Source organism: Ursus maritimus (assembly GCF_017311325.1).
Source record: "Ursus maritimus isolate PB19 chromosome X unlocalized genomic scaffold, ASM1731132v1 scaffold_X1, whole genome shotgun sequence".
Classification (NCBI taxonomy): Eukaryota; Metazoa; Chordata; class Mammalia; order Carnivora; family Ursidae; genus Ursus; species Ursus maritimus.
In genome coordinates this window covers 75,675,057-75,681,990 of record NW_024423319.1, presented here as the reverse complement: position 1 = coordinate 75,681,990, position 6,934 = coordinate 75,675,057, and positions in this window count along the sequence as shown.

Sequence of the window (6,934 nt, the reverse complement as noted above, 5' to 3'; positions counted from 1 at the left end):
AAAACTTCCCTAATCTAGCAAGGGAAACAAACATTCGTGTCCAAGAGGCAGAGAGGACCCCTCCCAAGCTCAACCACGACAAACCTACGCCACGTCACGTCATAGTGCAATTCGCAAATATTAGATGCAAGGATACAGTATTGAAAGCGGCCAGGGCAAAGAAATTTCTCACGTACCAAGGCAAAAGCATCAGAATTACGTCAGACCTGTCTACACAGACCTGGAATGAGAGAAAGGGTTGGGGGAGCATATTTAAAGCTCTTTCAGAGAAAAACATGCAGCCAAGGATCCTTTATCCAGCAAGGCTGTCATTCAGAATTGATGGAGAAATAAAGACATTTCAGAATCGCCAGTCACTAACCAATTTTGTAACCACGAAACCAGCCCTACAGGAGATATTACGGGGGGTTCTATAAAAGTAAAAAGGCCCCAAGAGTGATACAGAACAGAAAGTCACAGCCAATACAAACAAAGACTTTACTGGCAACATGGCAACATTAAAATCATATCTCTCAGTAATCAGTCTTAATGTAAATGGTTTGAACCATCCCATAAAACGCCACAGGGTTGCAGATTGGATAAAAAGAAATGACCCATCCATTTGCTGTCTACAAGAGACTCATTTCGAACCCAAAGATGCATTCAGACTGAGAGTAAGGGGATGGAGTACCATCTTTCACGCAAATGGACCTCAAAAGAAAGCTGGGGTAGCAATTCTCATATCAGATAAATTGGATTTTAAACTACAGACTATAGTTAGAGATGCAGAAGGGCACTATATTATTCTTAAGGGAAGTATTCAACAAGTGGATATGACAATTATAAATATATATGCCCCCAACAGGGGAGCAGCAAGATACACAAGCCAACTCTTAACCAGAATAAAGAGACATATAAATAAAAATACATTAATAGTAGGGGACCTCAACACTCCACTCTCAGAAATAGACAGAACACCCTGGCAAAAACTAAGCAAAGAATCAAAGGCTTTGAATGCCATACTCGACGAGTTGGACCTCATAGATATATATAGAACACTACACCCCAGAACCAAAGAATACTCATTCTATTCTAATGCCCATGGAACATTCTCAAGAATAGACCATGTTCTGGGACACAAAACAGGTCTCAACCGATACCAAAAGATTGAAATTATCCCCTGCATATTCTCAGACCACAACGCTCTGAAATTGGAACTCAACCACAAGGAAAAATTTGGAAGAAACTCAAACACTTGGAGACTAAGAACCATCCTGCTCAGGAATGACTCGATAAACCAGGAAATCAAAAATCAAATTAAACAATTTATGGAGACCAATGAGAATGAAAATACAACAGTCCAAAACCTATGGGATACTGCAAAGGCAGTCCTAAGGGGGAAATACATAGCCATCCAAGCCTCACTCAAAAGAATAGAAAAATCTAAAATGCAGTTTTTATATTCTCACCTCAAGAAGCTGGAACAGCAACAGAGGGACAGGCCTAATCCACGCACGAGGAAGCAGTTGACCAAAATTAGAGCTGAAATCAATCAAGCAGAAACCAGAAGTACAGTAGAGCAGATCAACAGGACTAGAAGCTGGTTCTTTGAGAGAATCAATAAAATTGACAGACCACTGGCAAGACTTATCCAAAAGAAAAGAGAAAGGACCCAGATTATTAAAATTATGAATGAAAAAGGAGAGGTCACGACGAACACCATTGAAATTGGAAGGATTATTAGAAATTTTTATCAACAGCTATATGCCAATAAACTAAGCAATCTGGAAGAGATGGAATCCTTCCTGGAAACCTATAAACTACCAAGATTGAAACCGGAAGAAATTGATTCCTTAAACAGGCCAATTAATTATGAAGAAATTGAGTCAGTGATAAACAACCTTCCAAATAACAAAACTCCAGGCCCGGACGGTTTTCCTGGGGAATTCTACCAAACATTCAAAGAAGAAATAATACCTATTCTCCTAAAGCTATTTCAAAAAATAGAAACAGAAGGAAAGCTACCAAACTCATTCTATGAGGCCAATATTACCTTGATCCCCAAACCAGGCAAAGACCCCCTCAAAAAGGAGAATTACAGACCGATTTCCCTAATGAATATGGACGCCAAAATCCTCAACAAGATACTTGCTAATAGAATCCAACAGTACATTAAAAGGATTATCCATCACGATCAAGTGGGATTCATACCTGGGATGCAAGCGTGGTTCAATATTCGCAAATCAATCAGCGTGATACATCATATCAACAAGAAAAGACTCAGGAACCATATGATCCTCTCAATCGATGCCGAAAAAGCATTTGACAAAATACAGCATCCTTTCCTGATTAAAACCCTTCAGAGTGTAGGAATAGAAGGTACATTTCTCAATCTCATAAAAGCCATCTATGAAAAGCCTACTGCAAATATTATTCTCAATGGGGAAAAGCTGGAAGCCTTTCCCTTAAGATCAGGAACTCGACAAGGATGCCCACTCTCGCCACTATTATTCAACATAGTACTAGAAGTCCTTGCAACAGCAATCAGACGACAAAAAGGGATCAAAGGTATTCAAATTGGCAAAGAAGAAGTCAAAATGTCTCTCTTTGCAGATGACATGATACTCTATATGGAAAACCCAAAAGAAGCCACTCCCAAACTATTAGAAGTTATAGAGCAATTCAGTAACGTGGCGGGATACAAAATCAATGCTCAGAAATCAGTTGCATTTCTATACACGAATAACGAGACCGAAGAAAGAGAAATTAGGGAATCCATCCCATTTACAATAGCACCAAAAACCATACGTTACCTTGGAATTACCTTAACCAGAGACATAAAGGACCTATATTCTAGAAACTATAAATCACTCTTGAAAGACATTGAGGAAGACATAAAAAGATGGAAAAATATTCCATGCTCATGGATCGGAAGAATTAACATAGTTAAAATGTCCATGCTACCCAGAGCAATCTACACTTTCAATGCTATCCCGATCAAAATACCGAGGACATTTTTCAAAGAACTGGAACAAATAGTCCTTAAAATTGTATGGAAACAGAAAAGGCCCCGAATCTTCAAAGAACTGTTGAAAAGGAAAAACAAAGCTGGGGGCATCACAATGCTGGATTTCGAAGTGTACTACAAAGCTGTGATCACAAAGACAGCATGGTACTGGCACAAAAAGAGACACATAGACCAATGGAACAGAATAGAGAGCCCAGAAATGGACCCTTGGCTCTTTGGGCTACTAATCTTTGATAAAGCAGGAAAAAACATCCGGTGGGAAAAAGACAGTCTCTTCAATAAATGGTGCTGGGAAAATTGGACAGCTACATGCAAAAGAATGAAAGTTGACCACTCTCTCACACCATACACAAAAATAAACTCTAAATGGATGAAAGACCTTGATGTCAGGCAGGAATCCATCAAAATTCTAGAGAACATAGGCAGCAACCTCTATGACATCAGCCAGAGCAACCTTTTTCATGACACATCCCCATAGGCAAGAGAAACAAAAGATAAAATGAACTTATGGGACTTCATCAAGATAAAAAGCTTCTGCACAGCCATGGAAACAGTCAAAAAAACTAAGAGGCAGCCCACAGAAAGTGAGAATATATTTGCAAATGACAGTCCTGATAAAGGACTCGTATCCAAGATCTACAAAGAACTTCTCAAACTCAATACACGAGAAACAAACAAATCAAAAAATGGGCAGAAGATATGAACTGACACTTTTCCAGTGAAGACATACAAACGGCTAACATACACATGAAAAAATGTTCAAAATCATTAGCCATCAGGTAAATTCAAATCAAAACCACACTGAGATACCACCTTACGCCAGTTAGAATGGCAAAAATAGACAAGGCAAGAGACAACAATTGTTGGAGAGGATGTGGAGAAAGGGGATCCCTCCTACATTGTTGGTGGGAATGCAAGTTGGTACAGCCACTCTGGAAAACAGTGTGGAGGTCCCTTGAAAAGTTCAAAATTGAGCTACCCTATGATCCAGCCATTGCACTACTGGGTGTTTACCCCAAAGATACAGACGTAGTGAAGAGAAGGGCCATATGCACCCCAATGTTCATAGCAGCAATGTCCACAATAGCTAAATCGTGGAAGGAGCCAAGATGCCCTTCAACAGATGACAGGATTAAGAAGTTGTGGTCCATATATACAATGGAATATTACTCAGCTGTCAGAAAGAACGAATTCTCACCATTTGCTGCACCATGGACGGCACTGGAGGAGATAATGCTAAGTGAAATAAGTCAAGCAGAGAAAGACAACTATCATATGATTTCTCTCATCTATGGAACATAAGGACTAGGATGATCAGTAGGGGAAGAAAAGGATAACGAAAGGGGGGTTAATCAGAAGCAGGAATGAAGCATGAGAGACTATGGACTATGAGAAACAAACTGAGGGCCTCAGAGGGGAGGGGGGTGGGGGAATGGGATAGACCGGTGATGGGTAGTAAGGAGGGCACGTATTGCATGGTGCACTGGGTGTTATACGCAACTAATGAATCATCGAGCCTTTAATTGGAAACCGGGGATGTACTATATGGTGACTAACATAATATAATAAAAAATCATTAAAAAAAAAGAAGAAAGTGAAAATAAAAGAAATTCACTTGAGGAAATTAAGATCAGGCTGGAAAAGCAGATGAATGAATTAGTGACCTAGAAGACAAAGTAATTGAGAGTAACGAAGCTGAACAAAAGAGAGAAAGGAGAATTATGTAAGACGACAATACACTTAGGGAACTCAGTGACTCCATCAAAAGTAATAAAATTCATATTATAGTAGTCCAAGAAAAAGAAGAGAGAGAAAAGAGGGCAGAAAATTTATTGGAGGAAATAATAGCTAAAAACTTCCCTAATCTGGGAAGTAAAAAGACATCAAGATCCAGGACGCACAGCCAACTCCCATCAAAATCCACAAAAGCAGGCCAAAGCCAAAACATATTGTAATTAAATTGGTAAAATATAGTGATAAATGGAAAAAATCTTAAAGGCAGCAAAACAAAAGGAGTCCTTACCTTATAAGGGAAAAACCATAAGGTTAACTGAAGATTTCTCAAAAGAAATTTGGCACGCCAGAATGGAGTGGCATGATACAGTCAACATGCTGAAAGGGAAAAATCTGCAGCCAAGAATACTCTATACGGCAAGGATATCATTCAGAATAGAAGAAAAGATAAAGAGTTTCCCAGACAAGCAAGAACTAAAGGAGTTTGTGACCACTAAACCAATCCTGCAAGAAATACGAAAGGAGACTCTAAATGGAAAGCAGACACCAAAAGTGAAAAATCAAGAAAGGATCAGAGAAACTTTCCAGGAACAATGGAAAAACAACTAATAAAATGGCAATAAATAAATATATCTCAACAATTAATTTGAATGTAAGTGGACTAAATGTTCCAATCAAAAGACAGGGTGTCAGAATGGATTAAAAAAACAAGACCCATCTATATACTGCCTAAAAGGAACTCATTTTAGACCTAAAGACAACTGTACGTTGAAAGTGAGGGGATGGAGAAACATTTACCATACAGATTGATGTCAAAGGAAAGCTGGAATAGCAATATTTATATCAAACAAATTAGACTTAACAAAAAAAAGACTGTAACAAGAGACAAAGAAGGTCACTGTATAATCACAATGGGAACAATCCAACAGGAAGATAAGACAATTGTAAGTAGTTATGCACCCAAAATAGGAACACTTAAATATATAAAACAAAATTAATAACATAAAGGAACTAATTGATAATAATACAATAATAGGAGTGGACTTTAACACCTCACTTACATCAATGGACAGATCATCTAAACAAAAAATCAACACGTAAACAATGGCTTTGAATGACACACTGGAAAGGATGGACTTAACAGATATATTCAGAACATTCCATCATAAAAGAGCAGAATACAAATTATTTTCAAGTGCACATAGTACAATATGCTCAATATATCATATATTAGGTCACAAAATAGGCCTCAACAACTATAAAAAGATTGAAGTCACATCAGGCAACTTTTCTGGCCACAACACTATGAAAATAGAAGTCAACCACAAGAAAAAATCTGGAAAGTCCAAAAATACATGGAGGTTAAACAACATGATAATAAACAATGAATGGGCCAACCAAGAAATCAAAGAAATACAAAAGAATATATGGAAATAAATGAAAGTGAAAACACGATGGCCCAAAACCATTGGGATGCAGGAAAAGTGGTCATAAGAGGGAAGTATATAGCAATACAGGCCTACTTCAAGAAACAAGAAAAATTTCAACCTTCCTTGCATTTAAAGGAGCTAGAAAAAGAACAATAAACAAAGCCTAAAGCCGACAGAAGTAAAATAATAAAGATTGGAGCACAAATAAATGATATAGTAACTTAAAAAAAGTAGAACAGATCAATGAAACCAGGAGCTGATTCTTTGAAAAAATTATTAAAATAAATGGCTTCACAGGCAAATTCTACCAAACATTAAAAGAGTTCAAACCTATTATTCTCAAACTATTAAAAAAATATAAAGCAGGTGGGAAAACTTCCAAATTCATTCTATGAGGCCAGCATTACCCTGGTACCAAAAGCAGATAAAGATTCCACTAAAAAAGAGACGTGCAGGACAATATTCCTGATAAGCATGGGTGCAAAAACTCTCAATAAAATACTCTCAAACTGAATTCAACAATACATTACAAAATTCATGCTCCATGATCAAATGGGATTTATTACTTGGTTGCAAGGGTGGTTCAATATTTGCAAATCAATCAATGTGATACACCACAGTAATAGAAGGATAAGAACCATATGATCATTTCAACAGAGGCAGAAAAAGCATTTGACAATGTACAACATCCATTCATGATAAAATATCTCCACAAAGTATAGTTAGAGGAAACTACCTCAACATAATAAAGGCTGTATATATA